Below are 23,639 nucleotides of genomic sequence, written 5' to 3'. Positions count from 1 at the left end.
GGCCTAAGGGTAGGACCTTCGTTTGAATGATTGGCCTTCAAGCGAATTTTAGCGTGTTATTGTTACATATTATGTGTTTTTTTCTGACTGTTATTACCTGGAATATGGTGGTACATTAAACAACGAAGGTGCTAGTATTCCTGAAGCAATTGATATATGTATATATATCGCTCTGTAATTAATATCACTGTTACTGTCCTTGTCTAACTTCACATCAACTGTTACAAACCTCCGTGTAGGTTTTTTGACGTAGGACTACGTCTTTCGGGAAGATGGGGGTACAATTTATGAAAAGCAAAAAATGAAATTATGAAAGATTTTGAACGTTAATAACATAGCTGCCCCTGGACCAATTTCAATTATTTTATCACCAATGGATCAGAAACATTTCTACGCATCGATAACAATGTTCTTGACTGTTGATTTTCAAATTGAAACTATTGAAAAAGTGGTAAATGTCAAGCATTGTCCAAAAGCTTCTAAATAACTAACAAATCCACCAATTACGTACATGCATGTGCTGCTTCCCCAACACAGTCATCAGAGAATGGTTCCTAGATGAAACAAGTCGAAGTGTCATTCGCCTCCGATCTTCGGGCGTGTACGAATAGGGAGGATACAATTGCGGAACATTTTATTGTGGTCCAATGCTCGACTACGGAATTTGAAGCGTCTGAGATCGAAGGCCCTCCGTAAATACTGTCGTACTCGTAACCCATTCACCAAACGATTATTTTCAACAGCGAGCAACGAATATCGCACATATAACCGCATTCTTTACAAGAGCTACACAAGGCGTGTGCAGGCTAATTTACGGCTTCATCCAAAGCAGTTCTGGTCATTCGTAAATACCAAACGAAACGAGGAGGGACTACCAGTCCAAAATTCACCTGGGTGATAGAATCGCCAGCAATTCCCTTGAGAAATGTTATCTTCTGGCAGAACATTTCCAACTACGGCTTCGTTGTCCCAAGTTGCTGAAGCGGTGAGGGACACTCCCAGTGATGCTTTCAATTTTTCGATTACCTCGGTTACAGTAGACCTCGTCGAATCTGCCATCAATAAACTGAAATTTTCTAATGCTGCTGGCCCTGACGGGATCCCCTCAAGCATCCTGAAGCGATGCTGTTCAGATCTTACAACACCGCTTTCGAAGCTGTTCAATATTTCATTACAGCAGGGGGAGTTCCCTACGCGTTGGAAATCGTCATTCATGTTCCCGATCTACAAGAAAGGAGACAAGAGGAACGTCGAAAATTACCGAGGGATCACATCACTCAGTGCCTGCTCTAAAGTTTTCGAAATCATCATCAACGACGCATTATTCTCTAGCTGCAGAAATTTCATTTCTCCTGACCAACACGGTTTTTATCCCAAGAGATCAGTTTCAACAAATCTAGCTCCGTTCATTTCTTTATGTCTTCGGAGTATGGAAGCTGGAGCGCAGGTGGACGTTGTATATACAGATCTTAAGGCTGCATTCGACCGGGTTGACCACTCCATACTGCTAGCTAAACTTGAAAAACTCGGTGTATCCTCGGGTTTAACTCGTTGGTTCAAGTCCTATCTGACCAATCGGGAACTTTGTGCCAGAATCGGGTCAGTGCAATCGGACTGTGTTCCTCAAGGTAGCAACTTGGGACCATTGCTATTCTCGATTTTTGTGAATGAGGCCGGACTGATCCTCCCAACTGGTTGCCGATCGTTCTACGCGGATGATGTGAAGATCTATGTGATTGTTCGTAGCTTCGCCGATTGCTTGCGGCTTCAGCACCTAATCGAGACTTTCGAAGAATGGTGCTCAAGAAACTATCTCACGTTGAATGTAAAAATGTAATATTATCTCAGTTCATCGCAAGCTGAAACCAGTGGCATTCAACTATACGATAAATCACCAACTTCTGCAACGTGTGGACAATGCACAGTGATCCAGAATGTAGATTTAGGTGGAATGATATGTTTTGAGCACCCTAACTCAATTCAAGAAAATAGCTCTAAATCGGCCAATTTAAGAGATAAAAAAAAAGTTATCTTCAACAAAGTTGCTTGAAATTAGCTCAGCTATAACTTTGCCGAAGAATGTATACCTTAATTTATTCAAACAAAAAAGTCAGATTTTTGATTTTAATGATAATAGGAACCACCCTAGAATTCATTGTCATAAAAATGAGATCCTAACTATAAGGAACAACTTTGTAGAAGAGACTTTTAGTCTAAAGTTTCAATTTCAGACTCAAAACATATCATTCCTCCTATATATGCATTCTGGACCACTGTGCAATGTTCGTGACCTAGGAATCACGCTGGACTGCGCCTTAACATTCAAGCTTCATTACTCGGGCATCGTTGCGAAAGCTAACAGGCAACTCGGGTTCATTTTCAAGATAGCTGACGAGCTTTGCGATCCTGTCTGTCTAAAAGCTCTATACTGCTCTCTAGTGCGATCGATCTTGGAATTCAGCTTGGATAGCGAGGATTGAATGTGTTCAAAGGAAATTTGTTCGGTATACCTTTCGTGACCTTCCTTGGAATGACCCTGTGAACCTTCCGCCGTACGAAGATCGTTGTCAACTCCTGGGTCTTGAAACACTAGAACATAGGCGGACGATTAGTCAGGCCGTATTCGCAGCGAAAGTACTTATTGGTGATATCGACTCTCCAGGAATCTTGGCTGAATTCAAAATTTACGCACCCGAACGAGTTCTTCGGTCTAGGAGTTTCCTGCATCTTGGACCTCGTGCTGCGAACTACAGCTTGCATGACCTGATACGGTTCATGTCTGGGCGTTTCAACGAGTTTTACGAGTTTTTCGACTTTAACTGCGCAGCGGAAACCTTTCGTCACCGTATTCAACGCAGACTCCTGAGAAGGTGAGTAGCTGTCCATTTAATGTACACGTGAAGGATTGTGCTACCTGTTTATTTTTTGTTTCCGGTTCAACTGCATGACGAGGACTTCTACCTGATCCACGGACAACTTTATGCCATAGGAGGATAACTTTTTTATGCTATAGACTTGACTAATGTTCGTTGTAATTGTATTGTATTATTGTGATTCATGTATTTCGAAAAGTTATGGGGTTTTTACGCCTTTTCTAGGCTTTTCCCCATCAGGCTTCATTTAGACACGTTAAGTCCGAAAAACAAATTAAATTAATATTAAATTTTATCGGTCAAACTTTCATAGCGAATCAAAACAAACATTGTGTAGTAGTAGAATTTCGACTAGAATGGGATACGTTAATTGTTTGCTTAGGACCAATGGCTCGTCAAGTAGTGAGCCGAATTAAAATCGTTAGTTCGTATTGATTGTTGGTAGAAGTCTCCTTTTTCCTACCACTCCTTGATTTGGGCAAGCTGATTTGGGGTTCTTGATTTGCAACTTTCCACGAACGGATGCGCTTTCGTTTCCATGCAGAACCTTCCGGAAAACTGAAGTTAAGTCACAGTCAGTCTCGTTATCTGACAAGAGAGAAAAGGGATTTTTTCGTTGGTCGATGGCATGGCTGTCTTAAGCATTTCTGCAAAAGACTGCCGGGAACGTTCCTTAATTGAGCGTTGTAGTTTCTCCCCGCGTTGTTTGTCACGACGAGAGACCATGAGGAGGAGATTCTTTGCAATACACGCATTTTGGTGCGGTAGCTGCACAGCGTGTCCTGCTGCCACAGTGGGAGGCCGTATGTCCCAACTGCTTACAGTTTTGGCAGTTCATGACCCGGGAAACGAACAAGCGCACAGGTAGTCGAAGTTTTCCCAGCTCGATGTAGTGAGGAAGGGCTGAACCAGAAAAGGTCACACGAAACGAGTATGTGGGAGTAAGCGGGTTGTTTTCCTCGGGCCTTGAGGGATGTGGATAACTCAGATCTGGCAACATGACCAGACCATGACCAAACAACATGCTCGATATCGTGATAACCTCTGCCACACGCACATACATTGCTACCTGAGAGCCCAATTCGATAGAAGTGCGAGTCTAACGAACAGTGATTGGACATAAGCCTTGACATAACGCGAATAAAGTCACGATTCGCCTGATTTAGGTTAGCAACGAAAACACGAAGTTTATTGTGCCTAACCTTCGTGATTTCGGTCACGGCTGAATATCGCTTCGTCAGATCATTAATAATTTGCATTACATTCAAAGGTTTATTTTTGGGTTGAAAGTAGACAACCCATGAGCCAGGCGAGTCTTCCGGGTAGGCTCGCGATCGGGGGCCTTTCTGAGTATGTCCATTGCCAGACTGAGATGACGAACCAGGGATGGTATCATCTAATTTATTAGACGATCCGTCATCCATGTCGTCCATCCATTTGTCGTACTAGTGGGAGCGCAAAACGCTCAACCATTGAAATGATAACTAAACAATATCACACAGACACAATACACAGAAAAACTACAGGCACAGAAACACAAAATGAAAATTTAACTGATGGAGGAGGCAGGGAAACAAAAAACAAAAACTTATCTGATAATCCTATATGACTACCACAGAGCGTTATGTGTGTAGACCCCGGTGTAGGCGTTCACACAGATGGCAGGGCAGTGACGTGCAGCGTGGATGATCTTCGTTGTGGTGCACTTGATCGGAGCTCGGTACTCAGTGCACCCAGGCACACGATGATGGATGATCGATGTGGATATAGAAACGGGTGTTCACACTCGAAGGTATGCGTGATCACGCAACGATGAAGCGTCAATTAGTTTGAGAATTGCCTGTCACAAAGCTTAAGACCGAAGCGCAAGATGCCAAACCAAGAGCAAATTTTCATTACGTCGAATGTAACAAAGGTAAACAAAGTCGAGCTATCAGTGTCAATCGATGCTCCTGCTATTACACTATATACTGTCCGAATATGGGATCACATCCCATTTTTAAATTTATTTACCAGTCGAATGGCTTTTTGACGTAATCACCTTCCGATCAAAATAGTTTTCGATGTTACTCAAGTCACCCGATTTCTATGGAGATGCCGTTTGCCTTAAGTAACAGCACTGAGAAACCCGTGAAAAGTGTACTTTCGTCGTTTCGCTTTCTCATTATTAAAGTGAATAAATCGAACTGTTTGTTGCTAAGATGATTTCGGTGGTCCTAAAATGATGAATGGGCTGCACGTAAGGAGACGTAATTGATAATTCTCCCGAATATCCTGGAAATACACTTTGACTTAAGTAACAATAGGAGCCACCAAACGACGTATAATAACTTTTGACTCAAAAACCAGTATTTCTTAGCATGAAAGCTAGCGATTTGCCTTTGTATGATTAAAACCCGGCTAAATATGTTAAACATTGCTATCACTATGAGATTATATGTGTTTAATAGGAAATAGGAATAACTTTTCGGTCATCAAAACAGAACTTTATTTTCTCGGATCGGTGCGAATGTTACTTACGACATAATGAATATTTGCTCTTGAAACCGAAGTCGATTTGGTTCTAACTAGTTTTCAATCCGACAAATAAGCTTAAAACTCGATTCAAAGTAAATCTGGACGTACGGTTTAATACACCACCGCGCCCCTGGTGGTTGGAACAAAAAACGTTTGACAAGCATTGACTAAGAAATTGGTGAAAAGTTTTTCTCGATTGATCGACGCATCCCGAAATTACGGATCATGGAACTTGAGAAAAGAAAATTGATTTTGCACAAACATCTAGAGAACCCTTCATGGTCTGCCTCAAAAATAGCAAAAGTGTTAAAATTCCCAAAGTCAACGGTGAGTCATGTAATCGAACGTTACAAGGATACTCTGAGTGTGGATAGAGAACAGCGCATCTATCATAAAAGTGGCACTAGGGACAAAGAGCTGAGAAGAAAGGTGTTGAGGTATGTGAAAAGCAACCCAGGTGTCTCCATACGTGATTTGGCAAAGAAATACGATTCCAACTTTTCCACCGTGCGTAACATCCTTTCAAGAGAAGGATATAAGTCTTTTTGTGTCAGTAAATATCCGAATCGCTCCCTGAAACAAAATTTAGTGGTCAAAAAGCGAGCACGATTACTATACGAACGAGTTTTGACGAAATTTCATCATTGTATTTTAAAGGATGACGAAACGTATGTCAAAATAGATTATAAAAAAATCCCCGGACGAAAATTTTACCTGGCAACTGAACATGGGGATGTCCATTCCAGGTATATATTTGTTTATGCTGATAAGTTTACTCGGAAACTAATGATTTGGCAAGGAATCTGCAGTTGTCTGTGTGTGTGTCTGTGTGTGTGTGTGTGTATATGTGTGTGTGTGTGTGCGTGTGTATGTGTGCGCATGTGTGTGTGCGTGTGTGTGTGTGTGTGTGTGTGCGTGTGCGTGTGCGTGTGTGTGTGTGTGTTTTTTTTTTTTTTTTTTTGGCAAGGAGGAAACCTTCAAAAAGGCCATCGTGCCACCGCTTGACGACTGGGCGCACAGTCGCGGTGACACGGTGTGTGGGATTCTTACCGCACTAAAACCTCCTTAGACGCCTTGCCCTTTTCCCCCGGAACCACTTGTCGTATTACTTCGGAGGGGGCCGTGCATTACGCACCTCACTTTACCTCAGCTAATTGGCGCTTCCAGTTCGCTGATCGTCTCTCCAATTTGTGAGCCATTTATCTCCCAGCGTCACGTTCTACTCGGTTATCCCTGGTGGTGGATACAGCCTACTCTGACGGAGAGTTCTCCCGGCTTCGGCTTTCAGTTCGCACTTGTGTGAGCACATTACTACTTTCTAGTTGGTCTTCCCGCCATTTTCGCTGCAGCGCTGACATGATCTGCGTTACTGCTCTGCTGACGGCGTTAAAGGTGCCCTCCTCTCGACACATTTCTTCGACGACATTCTCCGTGCTAAGGGCGAGCATATCCTCTCGCACATCATCAAATCTAGGACATTCGAAAACCACGTGCTCTGGTGATTCTTCCACATTCCCACACTCCGGACAGAAGGGTGACGTTGTGTGTCCGAACCGATGCAGGTACTTCCTGAAGCAGCCATGACCAGACAGGAACTGCGTCAAGTGGAAGTTGGCTTCTCCATGCTTCCTGTTCACCCAGGTCGAAAGAGTCGGTATTAGCCTGTGTGTCCATCTACCGTTTTCTGCTGCATCCCACTCCTGCTGCCACTTAGCCATCGACTCCGTTCTCACCATTTTTCGTACTCCTCTGGTTTCTCTCGTCATATAGCACTCGTAGTCCTCCGCCAAGGTGATGCCGATTGGGATCATACCGGCGATAACGCATACTGCCTCCATCGAAATGGTTCTGTACGCACTCACGACTCGCATGGCCATGAGCCGGAACGTACTGCTCAATTTCCTTTGGTTCTGCTTCGTTTTCAGCGCTTCAATCCAGGCTGGACCTCCGTACCTTAGTATTGATGAGGAAACACTAGCCAGAAGACGTCTCTTGCTGCTGCTTGGACCAGAATTGTTCGGCATGATTCTGGCTATTGCGTTGATGACCTTCGTCGCCTTCTCGCAAGCATATTCGATGTGGCTATTAAAGTTTAGCCGGTCGTCGATCATCACTCCCAGATACTTAAGCATGCGCTTCGAAGCAATGGTGTGCTCTCCAACGGTAATTTCTGCCCGCTGCACTGCTTTGCAGTTACTGACCAACATCACTTCTGTTTTGTGGTGGGCTATCTGCAGCTTCGCTCCTTGCATCCAGTTACCAATCGTATCTATCGCCTCGGCCGCCAACATTTCCACTTCTTCCAGCGTCTCACCGGTTACCGTCAAGACGACATCGTCCGCAAAGCCAACGATCTCAACTCCTTTGGGCAGCTTGAGCGTCAGCACGCCATTGTACATTCCGTTCCACAGCGTGGGACCTAGAATGGAGCCTTGGGGAACCCCCGCCGTGATTCTAAGCGATTTCTGCCCCGTGTCTGTCACGTAGACAAGGACCCGGTTCTGGAAATAACTACTTAGAATCCTGCAGAGGTAGCCTGGAACCCTCATTCTATGGAGCGCCTTGGCGATGGCCTCCCAGCTGGCGCTATTGAATGCATTCTTGACATCGATCGTAATCACGGCGCAGTATCGATTTCCTCTCCGCTTCTGTTTGGAAGCTTTCTCGGCTCTGTCAATCACTGTCCGAATTGCATCCACCGTCGATCTCCCTTTCCGGAATCCAAACTGTCTCTCCGACAATCCGTGTTCACTCTCCGTGCATTTCGTCAGCCTGTTGAGGATGATCCTCTCTAAGAGCTTTCCTACAGTATCCAGCAAGCATATTGGCCTATACGATGCAGGATCCCCCGGCGGTTTTCCGGGCTTCGGCAACAGCACAAGCTTTTGTACCTTCCACCTATCAGGGAACTGACCATCGTCCAGACATTTCTGCAGCACCATCCTGAACATGTCCGGGAACGTCTGGATCGCCGCCTTCAACGCCACGTTGGGAATTCCATCCGGGCCGGGAGCTTTATTCGCTTTCAACCCTTTCGCTGCTGCTATGAGTTCCTCGTTGGAGACTTGTTCAACGTTGTCTTCATCTACCTCGCCATATGGTGTAGGTGGCCAGTTCGTTGGGTCATGCTGTGGGAAAAGTCCCTCCACGATGACTTTCAGCTTGTTGTGACACATTTCAACCGGCATCGTTGGGCCTCTGATCTTCGCCATCGCAACTCGGTATGCGTTGCCCCAGGGGTTGGCATCGGCATCGCGGCACAACTCCTTGAAACTATTTGACTTGCTCAGCTTTATCTTTCGTTTCAGTGCAGCCCTGGCCTCTCGGAACACCACCCTGCGCCCCTCTCTGTCTGCTTCTGTTCTTGCTCTCTGAGCACGCCTTCTGGCTAGAAGACAAGTAGCACGGAGGGTGCTAATTTCCTCGTTCCACCAGTAGGCTGGACGCCGCCTGTTCGTTGGCTCCAGTTTTCTCGGCATAGTTGTGTCACATGCCCTTGCTAATAATTCGGTCAACTCATTCGCGCTTAGGCCCGGGACGCTGTTGTCTACCCTTAGAGCTTCGATGAAGAGATCCTTATTGAATGCCTTCGTCTTCCACTTCCGCTCGCTTACTTTCGTCTTCCGCATTTCCACCGGTGTTCGTTCGCCGATACTGTACCGGATCGCCTGATGGTCACTATGGGTGTACTCCTCGCACACCGTCCAGTTCATATTTGCCATTAGCGACGTACTGCAGAAAGTAACGTCGATAATGGATTCCCTACCATCTTTGCGGAAGGTGCTGATGGTTCCTTCGTTGGCCAGACTGACGTTCAACTTTGCCAGAGCTTCCAGCAGGCTATACCCTCTTGCGTTGGTACATCTGCTCCCCCAATCCACTGCCCAAGCATTGAAGTCTCCTGCGATGACGACTGGTCTCCGTCCAATGAGCTCTTCGGTGAGCCCATCTAGCATCTGGTGGAACTGCTCAATTGTCCATCTCGGGGGTGCGTAGCAACTACATACAAAGATTCCATTGATTTTGGCGATCACGAAACCTTCATATGAGCTTGCCACCACTTGTTGTATGGGATACCTGCCCATGACTTGTATGGCCGCCATTCCTGCTCTATCCGCCACCCAGTTACCATTATCGAGAGGGACTCGGTATGGCTCTGCAATGATTGCAACGTCGCACTTTGTTTCCGTTGTTGACTGCCACAACAGTTGCTGTGCTGTGTTACAATGATTGAGATTTATTTGGGTTACCTTCATTATTGCTGGCCCACCATCGCCTTCTTGAACTCAGGGCACCTGAAACTTCCCGTCACATGGCCATTTCCGTCCTCCTTTTTGCAGAGCATGCACCTCGGTTGCTTTGTACAGTCTTTTGCAACGTGCCCCTTCTCTCCGCATTTCCTGCACAGATCAGATCTGTCAGGGCCTTTGCAGTGTCTCGCCTGGTGACCGAAGCCCATGCATTTGTAGCATCTCTCCATTTTCTTAGATACCCGAGGAATAGCTTTCAACGGGCACACTGACCACCCAACCTTGATTCGGCCAGTCTTCAGCAGCTCGTTAGCTGCGTCCGAAGAAAGTCGTATCGACGCCGTCTGCGTGCCACCATACGCCTTTCTCAACCGAATTGCCATCGGTACGTCTCCCAGGTTGCATTGCACCTTTAGCGCACTTTTCAACTCGTCTTCTGTTGTGATCTCGTCCAGATCCCTGCACTCGACCACTGACTCCTGGGATAAGGCTCTTACGTTCGCCGTCTCGCCAAGAGATTTTTCGACGAGCTCCTTAAAAGCTGAGCTCTTAACCGTAGGGTCCCTTTTCAGCTCGAATAGCATCTCGCCTTTCTGGGTTCGCCTGGTTTTCACCACATTCTCGCCTAAGTGTTTCAACTCCGGATCATCTCTCACTTTCCGGAGGAGTGCTGCGTAGGACGTTTTGTCCTTCGCCTCAACAACCAGAGCGTCACCCTTGCTTCTCTCCCTACGAGGCCTAGGATTCTCCTTATTCTTCCTGTCTTCCTTCTTCTTCTCTTCCTTCTTCCTCGCTTCTTCTTCCTTCCTCCTCGCTTCCTCTTCCTTCTTCCTCACTTCATCTTCCTTCTGTTTTTTCTTCCTCTCCTTCTGGTTCTCGACTTTACGCCACGCACCATTTTCTCCCATCTCCTTGATGCCTTCCTCGTCGTCCCTGCGTTTTTTGGGCTCCTCCTCATCTCCTGGCGTGTCCCTATCTCTCTTTTCAGGACGTGGATTTGTGGGTCCCTTCGGAGTCTCATGTGCTTGAGCCAGTCTTATGCTCTCCTTGGCCTCCAGCAGAGCCTTTTCGGCATTTTCGGCCCTTTTTCTCCACTCTTGACATTCCCGATCTGCCACTGTTATGCCGGATTTGATACCGGTCACAATTTGCTTGATCTCTTTGTGTACGTTGTTTTTATCCTTCACGAACACATAGAGATCATCGATCTTCCTCCTGACCTCCGTCATTTTGGTTCTCCCGAGCTGCAGTTCTTGGGATTTGCTACTACTGGATATTGGTGTGAATATCTGGCTTAGCCCAACGCCTGGCTGCTCTTCTTGAAACTTACTGCTGCTGCTGGAACTCGCAGTGACCCCCAGGTTCGACACTGGTGATCTCTGCAATATCCCACTCCTTGCGAACACGTTTGCTCCTCCGTTTTCACTGTCTGGCGTATTGCCGTCGTTCTTCATATTTTTTTTGGTTTTTTCTTTTTCTTCATTTTTATTTTTTTCTCCAATTTTATCCATTCTGATGGGTCCCCCCTTCGGGCCGCTATCTCCACTCGTTGTATGTAGTCTCCTATCGTGATCCCATGGTTATCTATGCAAGCAGGGAGGCCATGCTAGGGTTGACACGGTCCTTCATGGGGGCCGTGTTCAGAGCCAGATCGGCGTAAGTCAGGAATGTTACATCTGAGCCTACTACTCACCAATCACCAATTGGTGACGAGTTTTGAACGTATCCGGAGGCCTGCCAAGGTTTTACCGGGACGGGGGCAGCCGCACTATTAGCCCACTCGCCATTTCAAGAAGGTGTCACCCTTCTTTACTTAGGGAGCAGAATAGCACGACTGTCAGCCCTGTAGCGTGGTATCCAATCCATTGTGCCGTGTCGTGCCCATAGTTCCATGCCGTATCCAGTATGCCGTAATAAGGATCTTACTGGCGTCGATCCTAATGTGCCGGTTGGCACTCCTGCGGGTTGACGAAGCATTTCCTCTATCGCCGTGTTATGGTTACCGCGCCAGTGTTCGCGTCGCACCCCCTCACTTTGCTATTGTCAGAAGGACAACATTGCCCAGGCTACACCACGGGGAGGCGTGAGGTAGGAACTTGTGAGAACCAGAGCTAGGTTGTCAACTCACCATTTGTAGCCCTGTGTGTGTGTGTGTGTGTGTGTGCGTGTGTGTGTGCGTGTGTGTGTGCGTGTGTGTGTGCGTGTGTGTGTGTGTGTGTCTGTGCGCGTGTGTGTGTGTGTGTGCGTGTGTTTGTGTGCGTGTATGTGTATGTGTGTGTGTGTGCGTGTGTATGTGTGTGTGTGCGTGTGTGTGTGTGCGTGTGTGTGTGTTTGTGTGAGTGTGTGTGTGTGTGTGTTTTTTTTTTTTTTTTTTAGGTACTAGAATGGTATGCTGCAAACAATGTTAATTTCGTCACCAAAGAGATTAATCCTCCGAATTGCCCTGAGTTCAGACCGATCGAAAAATATTGTGCAATTGTCAAGCGAAAACATCGAGGATGCGGTAAAGAAGTGACAAATGCACAACAAATGCGTTTAAAGTGGAATAAGTTCGCCGGTACAGTGTCACCAGCGACTGTGCAGATCATGATGGCATCGATCACAAGTAAAGTGCGACAGTTCATTCGAAACGGTGAAATGTAATAACTTGTTATATCTTGTTTGAAAGCTGATTAAATACCCTTTTGTTTGACGTTTTGATCAACCGTATATGTTGTTTAAATCTTGAGTTATTATCACTTGAATGCGTCCAAATTTTCTTTGAATCGGGCTTTACTCAGTTCAGGCTTTTCTGCTGCCGCTGCCGTTCCGCTTCCGCTGTCATTGCGCTTGGGCCTTTACTCTTTTCTTCCACTAAACCACATTTTCTTCTAAAAAAAAACTCACTTTCGAACAATTAATTAACCGGGAACTATGCCAGGAATCACTAATGGCGGTAAGCTCCAACCTGGATTACCTTTTAATACCGTCCCTGTTTGGATGATCTGCGAAGTGTTTGCATAGCATCGTGTTGAATAACTCTGATGTCGACATCAAAGCAGCCGGACATTCTTGATCGGGATTTAATCCGAGGATAATACCGATTGGAGCTTACCGCCATAAGTGAGAAAATACTGATAATTTTATCCAACGAACAGCGAGAAAACCTACAAAATAAGAGAGCACAAAACAAGCCGGCCGTACTTCTTGGACACAGTGGAATGTATTCACAGCTTGTTGTAAGTGCACGCGTTTTGCGACTCTCTCAAATAGCAGTACACAGTTTTTTGACGTAGGATTACGTCTTTCGGCAACATATTGGGGGTGCAATTTCAAAAAAAACCAAAATCGACCGCGGGACGAAAATAGGTCAGGTTTTGACCACATATACCACTGTCAATAGCAGATGAATTTTAATTCTTAACAAGCCAAAGAATTGGGAATTTATGTACCAATCTACTAAATTGAACACTTTATTAATTTTCAATAGGTCACTATTGAAAAATACACAAATGTCCAACTGTTGCAATGGTGATCAAAATTATCACCGATTACCTGCAAACAGCGCATTCCCTAACACAGATTTAAAAATCGAATTCGATCCTGTCTCACTGAACGGTGCTCATTCAATCACCGTGTGTGGTGGTGTCCGGTCGTCAACGTCAATGCTCAATCTGGTCTATAGAAGGTGTGGAATTGTAGGCCTGAATGTATTGGTGCAATTCGTTTTTCACTAGGTTTTCATTTCGATTCGCACGATTCGTTTACTGTCACCCTTGTAGTGGCGTCATAATGTTTGTTTCGATCGGCATAGGAAATTAATATGAATTATAGAATTTGTGTATGTTACCAAAATTTTTGAATGGTCTGCCACTAAATGTTGAGATAATTAATTGATTATTGAATATCACACTGTGTAAACCATGAAAAAGCAGCCTGTTTGTGAGTTCCATATAACATACAGCTCGCCAGCCTTATCCGTGTTGAGCACCCTAATAGATCAGCATTACTCAACCATCACGAGAAAACGGTCCTTTTCAGGACAATCATAAATTTGGTAAAGAGTATTTTTTTTTTACGTAGGATTACGTCTTTCGGCAACATATTGGGGGCCCAATTTCAGAAAATCAAATTCGACCGCATTACGAAAAGAGGTCAGGTGTTGATTACATACATATAACTCTGTCAATAGCAGATGGATTTTAATTCTAAACAAGCCAAACGATTGGAAATTTAGCTGGCAAATTGCTAAAATGAACACTTTATTAATTTTCAATAAGTCACTATTCAAAAATACACAATGTCCACCTGTTGCAATGGTGATAAAAATTATCACCGACTACCTGCAAACAGCGCATTCCCTAACACAGATTTAAAAATCGAATTCGATCCTGCCTCACTAAACGGTGCTCATTTAATCACCGTGTGTTGTGGTGTCCGGTCGACGGTGTCCGCAGCAGCAGCATCAGTAGCAGCAGTGCTTTCGGCGTGTGGCGTTGAACATCGTTATCCTGTACACCACGAAAGGCATCCTGAAAGCAGCGAGCATCTATAGAAGGAAGAAGAAGCCGCACCGCGATCGAAATCAGTTTCCTCGTGAGAAGCTGTAGGTCATCAATGCCTAGTGCGTCAACCTTACTCCAAACAATTAACAGATCGCCAGCCTCATCCGTGTTGAACACCCTAATAGCTCAGCATTACTCAACCATCACGACTAAACGGTCCTTTTCAGGACCAGCACAAAATTGTTAAAGAGTATTATTTGGACATTTGTCAAGGTCATCAGTTCCTGCAACCCGCTCAACCTGTCTATAGAAGGTGTGGAATTGTAGGCCTGATTGTATTGGTGAGATTAATCATATCGTCCGGCCATTTTCCAGAGTTAAATTTATTCCGGGTTAAATTTATTAGTCAGGGACAATCATTTGTTTTCCCGGAAAAAACTGTTTAATATAAATGATTTTTCTTCATACAGTTTTATCTGCTTTACTACCAATCCTCAAAAAGCTAAAAAATATTCAAATTTGTGAGAAAATTAGCTCTCACGAGCTCAATCTCTCAATTGCCATGTTTTTATGACACCCAATTTGTGATTTCCTTTCATAGATTACAAAATAGAGTAGGGTAGAGAACTGCTTCGGTCTAATCGCCGATTTTGGGCCTATCGAGCAGAAAACTTCAAATAAATCCATGATTTCAGAGTTAACAAGTCAATTAGGCGTTTTATACGATAATTTAGTTAATAAGCTAAACAATATCTAAACAATTTGTTTCTCTATATCAAATAAAGGTAAATAAATTTGGAAGCTATCAGTTATAATAACATTCCGTTTGGTGCTAAACTGCGCTAGATTAAGGAAGACTAAGTGCGGGTTGTGCTTAATAAGCCGGAAATGGGGTAGTGAACCCTATCTGACAGTACAAAACATGTCTGGTACCGCATTTAGAATAACATTCTAAGTCCCTCCTTTTTTACATATTCTGCTCAAACGCTACTTTCTGCCCCGCCCCATTCATACAATTCGGAAGGAAATCCTGAGAGGGGTGAGCTATTTTGAGTGCAGAATGTGTAAAGAAGGAGGGACTTCAGTTGTTAATCTAAATGCATATATAGAGGTACCAGACATGTTTTGCACTGCACTGTCCTCTGTGAACAGTTATTGGAAAACAAATTATGTGTAGTTTCCGATCGATGCCACCGCCAACAACAGCAGTGACATCTGATGGAACATGAAAGCAGAAGCTTGACAAAATGATTAATCCGTTTTTCCCTCAGCTTTCATTCCGCTTTGCACGATTCGTTTTTTACTCAATCAACCTTGTAGTGACTTCAAAATGTTTGTTTCGATCGGCGCTTACATAGGAAATTTAATATGGATTATAGAAGTTTTTGTAGGGGAATTGGCTCTAATGTTGGCCTATGGATCTAAGATTGGGCCCATCGCTAAAAATCTGCTATTTATCAATTTTATCCAGATGAACGCGTCATTGGGACGGTACTTATGAATATTTTTGGTTGCTTTTGAAAATTTAGTTGATTGCTGAATTTATGTATGAGCCAAAATAAGAGGTATAATGTTGAGGTAATTAATTTATTATTGAATTAGCACTCTATATACCATGAAAGAGCAGCCTGTTTGTGAGTTTTTGCCTGTTTTCAAGTAAGGAGTTATCATAAAAAAACAATTCGCCAGCTGGTATTTCCCGGCGACTTTACAAATAAATACAATCAAACAAAATCATCATGCAGAACGAGGATTTGTTTCACTTCATATTTCACAAAATTGCTTTTGAGTGTTATGACATCGTCTCCCGCAAAGTTTACATTTTGACATAGGATTACGTCTCTTGGCAACATATTGGGGATCCAATTAAAAAAAATAACAAAATCGACCGTGTTACCAAAAGTGGTCAGGTATTGACCACTTATAACTCTGTCAATAGCGGATGGATTTTAATTCTAAATAAGCCAATTGATAGGTAATTTTACTACAAAGCTGCTAAATTCAATACTTCATCAATTTTCAATAGGTTACTATAGAAAATTACACAAATGTCCAACTGTTGAAATGGATATCAAAATTATCACCGATTGCCTGCCCTAACATAGTCGCCAAATATTGATACCGAACACGTAATCCTACGTCAAATCTACGGTCGAGTCTTGGATACAACCTCTTACTTTTTTTCGCATACCGCCATCAGAGTGGCACCAAAAAGAAAACGAAAAAAAAGTTTTCGGATTCAAGTGGCCGTTCCGTTCCCGTTTGATTCGAATGTTTTAGTGCCCACGGATTGTTTGCGATCCACCCCTCGAGGAGGTGGCCAGCGACTTTGAGGAAAGCAAGTACCAGAACGCAGAACTGCGTCTTTCGAACTACGGCAAGTCGCCGGACGAGTGGGCCATCGACGGAAACGTGTACTCTAACAACATCCGCTGGTTGATTCAAATTCCTAGACTTTAGTGGAGGTGGGGAGGTCCTTTGTTTCAAGCAAGACGATCCTAACAAACCAAATTTATCTTCCAGTGACATCTTCAAGACTAACCAGCTGATGAGCTTGTTCCAGCAGATTTTGGTCAACATTTCCAAACCGCTGTTCGACGCCACAACAACCCGAGCCAACATTCGGATTTGCACCAGTTCCTGCAATACGTGATTGTGTTCGATTCCGTGGATGACGAGTCCAAACCGGAGAATCCACTGTTCTATGGGGACGTGACCACGCCAGATCAGTGAACGGAGGACGAGAACCCACCGTACGCATACTACATCTACTACACGTACGCCAACATGATGGTGCTGAATCATTTCCGCTCGGAGCAGGGCATGAATAGGTTTGTACTGCGGCCGCAATGCGGCGAGGCCGGCTCAGTGCAGCGTTTAGTGTGCGGCTATCTTATGACGGAAAACATCTCCCACGGGTTGCTTCTGACGAAGGTACCGGTGCTGCAGTATCTGTACTATCTCGCACAAATCGGTACGGTGTTTTGTTGGGCAGTGTGAATTTTTTATAGTAAGAAGCCTGGCCTGTAGAGAAGTTGGCACGATGTGGTATCCACTAGTTGCCCAGTGTAGCTCCACTAGAACCCATTCCTTACTCTCTCCTCTGCTTGGATCCCACAGGAACCACTGTGAAGCGACTACTTCGGGGAGTGACTGCTCATGCACTTGTCGTACTCCTAAGCGCTAGCTGGCGTTGCTAGATCGCTGCTCTTCTCTCCATTTACGCTGCAGCTCTGACATAATCTGCGTGACTGCCCTGCTGACGGCATTCCAAGTGCCCTCCTCTCGACACATTTCAACGACGACATTCTCCACGTTAAGGACGGGCATCTCCCTTCGCACTGCCTTGAACCTTGGACAGTCGAAGACCACATGCTCCGACGTTTCATCGACGTTGCCGCACTCCGGACAGAGGGGTGACGCTACGTGTCCGAAATGATGCAGGTATTTACTGAAGCAACCGTGACCAGACAGGAACTGCGTCAAGTGGAAGTTGACTTCTCCGTGTTTTCTGTTCACCCAGGTCGAAACAATCGGTAATAGCATAGAGGTAACTCTAAGACCACTGGGTCCCGAAGATAATCATTATTATTTTTGGCTCACTCAGCCAGAACAACGGTCCCAAGCAGTCCCAAGCTATTTCACTCACCCCTGCATGTTCTGCATGAATCCACACACCCCTGATGTTATCTGTCAAACTTTCATAGCGAATCAAAACAAACATAGTGTAGTAATAGAATTTTGACTAGAATAGGGTACGTTAATCGTTTGCTTGGGACCAATAGGCTACTAAAGTGGTGAGCCAATTTAAAATCGGTAGTTTCGTATTGATTGTTGGTAATAGTCTATGTGTCCATCTACCGTTCTCCGTCGTGTTCCACTCTTGTTGCCACTTAGCCAATGACTCACTCTCACAACTTTCCGTATTCTTCCGGGTTCTCTCCGCCTGTATCACTCGGTGTCCTCCACCAAGGTGATGCCGATAGGGATCATTCCGACGATAACGCATACTGCTTCCGACGAGATGGAACGTACTGCTCAGTTTCCTTTGGTTCTGCTTCGTTTCCAGTGCTGCAACCTAGGCTGGACCTCCATACCTCAGTATCGCTGACGTTGACGGTTATCTTCAATCGGCAGGAGTGAAACTTTCACGATCGACCGCCGACAAACAGTGTCTCCCACTCTTACGTCTACAACTCTCACTAGACCATCCTCCCCAGGGTACACTTGGACAATCTTACCCAACTTCCAACACTGCACTATGGGCAAAAATGGGTCCAAAATTACCCAAAATTCAATATCTCAACAGCACGCTGAATTCCGGCCATGAAAAACAACTTTTCCGAAGGAAAATCGTCAGGGGAATCGATTGTACGTGGTCCCGTAGACCGGAGAGCCTTGTAGGTATGTGTTTTGGACCATTTTACCCCATTTTCCCCTACTTTTTGGAAGAAATGTTTTTTCACAGCTCTATTTTTCGTAAAAAATAAGCACTTTATGCATGGTTTTAGAATACTATGTCTTTAAATAACAGCTCATGAGATATTAGGGGAATACGGGGTACACTTTATAGGGGAGTAAGGGGTAAAAGTGAAAATACAATCAATGTTTTTTAATACAAAATTCATTTTTTTTAATATTAAAATATTTTTTTTTTCTGAAACAAAATTTTAATTAACTTTCATTTGGTATTTTGAATTCCATCATCGGCCAAACAGTTCAAAAGTTGTAAATTTTTGAAAAAAATCAAAAAAATATATTTTTTTTTGAGCGCCCTAATATATAAATAGTCACCCTAATGACACAATAAAAAATACGGGTCTAATATGTTGCGATAAGGAACAAAACCAATTTTTACAAAATTCTGTGAACCACTATATCGTTTTGCTGTATACAGACAAAAAAAGTGAAAACTCTTTTAAAACAGATAGCAGTAAATTAAAACTTATTTAACCTCAATTAACTTAAAATTTCGAGAAAAAAAATATCTTATTATTGCAGGCAACCTTTAGGGTCATTCAAACAACCGCATCGTTCAACATTTTTATGAATTAAAATAAATTTAGCGAGGATTCACTTTTACCCCTTACTCCCCTATAAAATGTACCCTGTATTTCCCTAATATCTCATGAACTGTAGTTTAAAGACATAGTATTCTAAAACCATGCATAAAGGGTTTATGTTTTACGAAAAATAGAGCTGTGAAAAAACATTTCCTCCAAAAAGTAGGGGGAAATGGGGTAAAATGGTCCAAAACACATACCTACACAGCTCTCCGGTCTATGAGACCACGTGCAATCGTTTCCTCAGACGATTTTCCTTCGGAAAAGTTGTTTTTCATGGCCGGAATTCAGCGTGCTGTTGAGATATTGAATTTTGGGTAATTTTGGACCCATTTTTGCCCATAGTGCACTGTGGAGGCAAACTCTTGTCCGTGAGAAGAACTATATTTCCAAGTTTAACGTTTGAGAGAACTGTGCGATTTTTTGGTCGGGGTTGCAAACTAGTCAAATAATCACGGTGCCACGATTTCCCAAAATGTTCACGCTTAGCCTGCAAGAGCTGCCATCTGGAAAGACGGTTTTCATTTATCCCATCATACGATGACTCGGGGATCGCGGTCATCGGCCTTCCGATGATGAAATGGCCATGGGTAATAACTTCTCCTTCGGCGGAGTCGTCAGAAAGCGAGAAAAAGGGACGCGAGTTTAGTGTTGCCTCTACTTGGGCCAACAATGTGCTAAACTCTTCAAAAGTCAGGGGGGTTGATTTGAGGATTCGTTTCAAGTGGAATTTAGTGGATTTTACAGCGGCCTCCCATAGGCCGCCGAACTCTGGAGACTCCGGTGGGATAAATCGGTGGGATTCATTGCAGTTTCATCACGGAACATGGTAAAGAAATTATGTAACTCGGTCTTGGCACCGAGGAAATTGCTCCCATTATCTGAATGGAGCTCCCGAACCAAGCCGCGCCGGCTAACAAATCTCTGAAGCGCTGCAATGAAGGCTGAAGAAGTCATATCAGAAACACACTCTAGATGAACGCATTTAGTCACAAGACACACAACACACGAAACAGCCTTTGGTTTGACGCGGAAACACTGGACACACAACCTAGTTATTTTTCGAACGGCGGATCGGGATCCTTGCAGCCAAAATCGTTGCCTCAGGGAGGACAGCAATCCTGAGGGACCAATGTGAAAATTTTCCTCCTGGTACGCTCTGATAATAAGATCAGTAAGGGGATGACGTGGTAAGATGTATTGGTGCTTGGACTCGTAGGGAGGTTTGAATTTTGAATTCGTCCACCAACTCTCAAAACTCCATCTTGAATGAAGGGACCAAGTGATCCAATGTGCTTGCAAGGTTCACCGTCTTTCACTCGCTTAAACTCATCAAAAAGGGTCTCATGCTGAATGACTTGAACGATTGTATGCAAAGAGGCACGCAGCTCTGGAATTGTAGGCAAATTATGCGAAACGCGATTTTTAGGATTCTTTTGCCGGCAGTTGTAAATAAAACGCTTTACATAAGGAAGAACAAATTGAAGCTTCCTAAGCGAATCGAACCTGGTAAACAACGGAAGTTTGTCGTCGTTGAGAACTATCATTACGGTTGCATTCGCTAGTTTTAGGTCGGGGAGCTCGGACTCAGGAATATCGTCAACACTTTGAGCATGGAAGTGAACTCCGCGAAGGAATTGGAGACCGTTCCACCACATGTCGTTGGTGTTCAGAACGCTGGGCAGTTGGCCACGTGTAATTACGTCGGCGGGATTTTCCTTAGAGCGCACGTAGTTCCAGCTCGTGTGAGCATTTTCCTGAACGATCTCAACGACCCGGTTTCGAACAAAAGGAAGCAGTTAGGGCGGGGATTTTTTGAGCCAATGGAGCACAATTTGACTATCACTCCAGAGCCGAACATTTGTGAAACTTAGTTGAAGAGCGGATGTTACCTTGAGGACTAACCTTGAAAGCAGCACAGCTGTACAAAGTTCTTAACGCGGTATTGTCATATCCTTGGTTGGGGTAATGTTGGATTTGCTGCAGAGTAGTTTGACGGACACGGAACCATCGGATTGAATGCTCCGTAAATAGATACATGCTCCGAAAGCCATTTTCGAAGCATCAGAAAAACCATGCAATTTCAGAACAACGCACTCGGGAAGGGTAACTGAACGCGGGATTCGAATGTCATTCGCATCAACAAGAGAACTGCTGAATTTCAGCCAAGACTCCAACAGAACTTCTTCCAAAGGGGCATCTCAATCGATATGCGCGATCCAAGCATCCTGGATCAACTTTTTTCCCAATACTATTACAGGGGACAGAAGCCCATGGGGGTCGAAAAGCTTTGCGATACACGAAAACATGCTTCTCTTGGTAACTGGGAGGAGAGGACTTGATTCGACACAAAGTTCACGGCAAAGAGAAACTCGTCATTTCGAGGGTCCCAAATGAGGCCGAGGGTCTTGATTAACTCATTGGCTGAGAGTTGATCAAGCTGAATTAGGGTTTCTCTCTGCGACTGTGGAACATTATTGAGAATGGGTTCATAGTTAGTGCACCATTTGTGGACAGGGAAACCACCGAGCTCTAGCATTTCTTGAATTTGCTTTCGAATTTCCTGTTCTTCTTGGACAGAGTCAGCGCCAGACAATACGTCATCGACGTAGCAGTCATTACGGATGACACGGTTTGCCAACGGGTACTTATTTCTTTTATCGTCGCAGAGCTGGAGCAAGGATCGTGTTGCTAGAAGTGGAGCTGTAGGCAGTTTCTCGGACGCCAAAATATTCGCTGAAGGGACGTTTGAAGGGGAGCAAGAAATACCTGGCGGTACATTTTTTGTATGTCTATGCCATCTTTTGAACGGAGCATCCTAGCCGAATGGCTTTTACGGCAAAGTTGTGTAATTTGAAGTGTTGAGAAATGTTGTCCAAGACATCAATACTCTATGACTCATATTAAGCGAGATATCGGGCAATTAGGAAAACTAACCTCTAAAATTGCGTTTTTTTTTCCTTTTTTCACCTCTATACGTAAAATGTACAAGTTTTATACTCTGATAATTAATAAAATGGTTTGACTCATCCAATAAATACCCATTACTTTATATATCATGCTTTATTATAAAGTTATTAACAAAAATGTCTCAAAAAAGTGATGCATAAAAATGTCAATTACTCAAAATATAGCAAAAAGTAGCAGTCAATTTTTTTACAGTGATTAGTGTAGACCTTGCTGGGTAAAATAACGACCACAGTTCAACAGGCAACTGCAGGCATTTTCATATAACATCACTGAATTTTAGGGTACCATCGAGCTTTGGTAGCTCCCCATGGGCAAAAGTTGGCTCCCACAGCTTACGAGTGTTTGGATCGAGGCAAGATATCAAAATTTTGTTAACAATCAGACTGGATGTTCCTTCGGCCGATTGTTGCATAAACTTCAGACCTTCAATGTGTCGCGTACAAGAGTCAACTAATTCCCTAAGTTCTTTGTGAGACTCCTTACTCATCTTTTTCAAAGAAAGGAGCTCACCAATGAGAATGTCCACAATGACCCTGGGGTTTTCATAACGCTCCTCAAATATTTCCCAAGCATAGGCATAGTTGTTGTCGGCTAATGTTCTCGAGTCAATGATGTTGGCTGCTGCGCCAACAAGAGATTTCTCCAAATGATGCAACTTAATGGCATCCGAGTCTGAACACCAAACATTGACTTAAATCGAGGCCAACTTTCATACCGACCATCAAAAGTCGGTATGGGAGCTTTCAAAGGCTGCTGCTGCACAATAATTCGATTGTGACTGGAATATGGAATCTGGTTGTCAAGATTGGCAACCGGCTTGGAAACTTTTTTAATTAACCATTTGGGACGCATCATACACTACGTATGAAGCTTGTCAAATTCATCCAGCTTGGCATCTTGTTCTTCCATCTTATTTTCCGGAACAATGCCCAACATTTCTTTGTGCAGCGCAGTATACTCAAGGTAGTGAGAGTCTAGCTTTTGGAGTAAACTTTGAGTAACGGGAGACTCACCTGTTTGTCATCTTCGGCTTTCTCGAGAGCGTGGGAGATTGCTGTCACTTTGCCCTTCACCTGGCCGCGTTGGTGGATGAGCGGCTTAGCGTCAGCCATCGTCAATTTGGTTGGTGTCCGGTCAATTCCCATCACAACGAAGGCGACGTTACTGCAGGGAGAGTAACGAAGTCACTACGGATAGAGTGACTGGAAACGATATTGAGGGATTGATTCGGAACCAAGAGCACTTCGAATGGTTTTCGCACTGATATTTTTTGTCGTTTTTAACACTTTTAGTTCTTGTTCATATTTTCTTGCACTGGATTGTCTTTTTGTCACTAGTTCATCTGCTTCAGTCAATGTTCCACTAATTCTTCTTCTTTAGAGTTACTGTTCTTCTCTGTTTTTCTCTTCATCACTTCACTTTTCGATTTTTTCCATCATCTCCGGCTCGAAGGAACAACATGTTGGCAGCAGCCAACATCTC

This window comes from Ochlerotatus camptorhynchus, unplaced genomic scaffold, assembly GCF_037179485.1.
Source record: "Ochlerotatus camptorhynchus isolate MF236.1 unplaced genomic scaffold, CSIRO-AGI_Acam_v1.1 ptg000072l, whole genome shotgun sequence".
Classification (NCBI taxonomy): domain Eukaryota; kingdom Metazoa; phylum Arthropoda; class Insecta; order Diptera; family Culicidae; genus Ochlerotatus; species Ochlerotatus camptorhynchus.
This window is presented reverse-complemented; position numbering follows the sequence as displayed.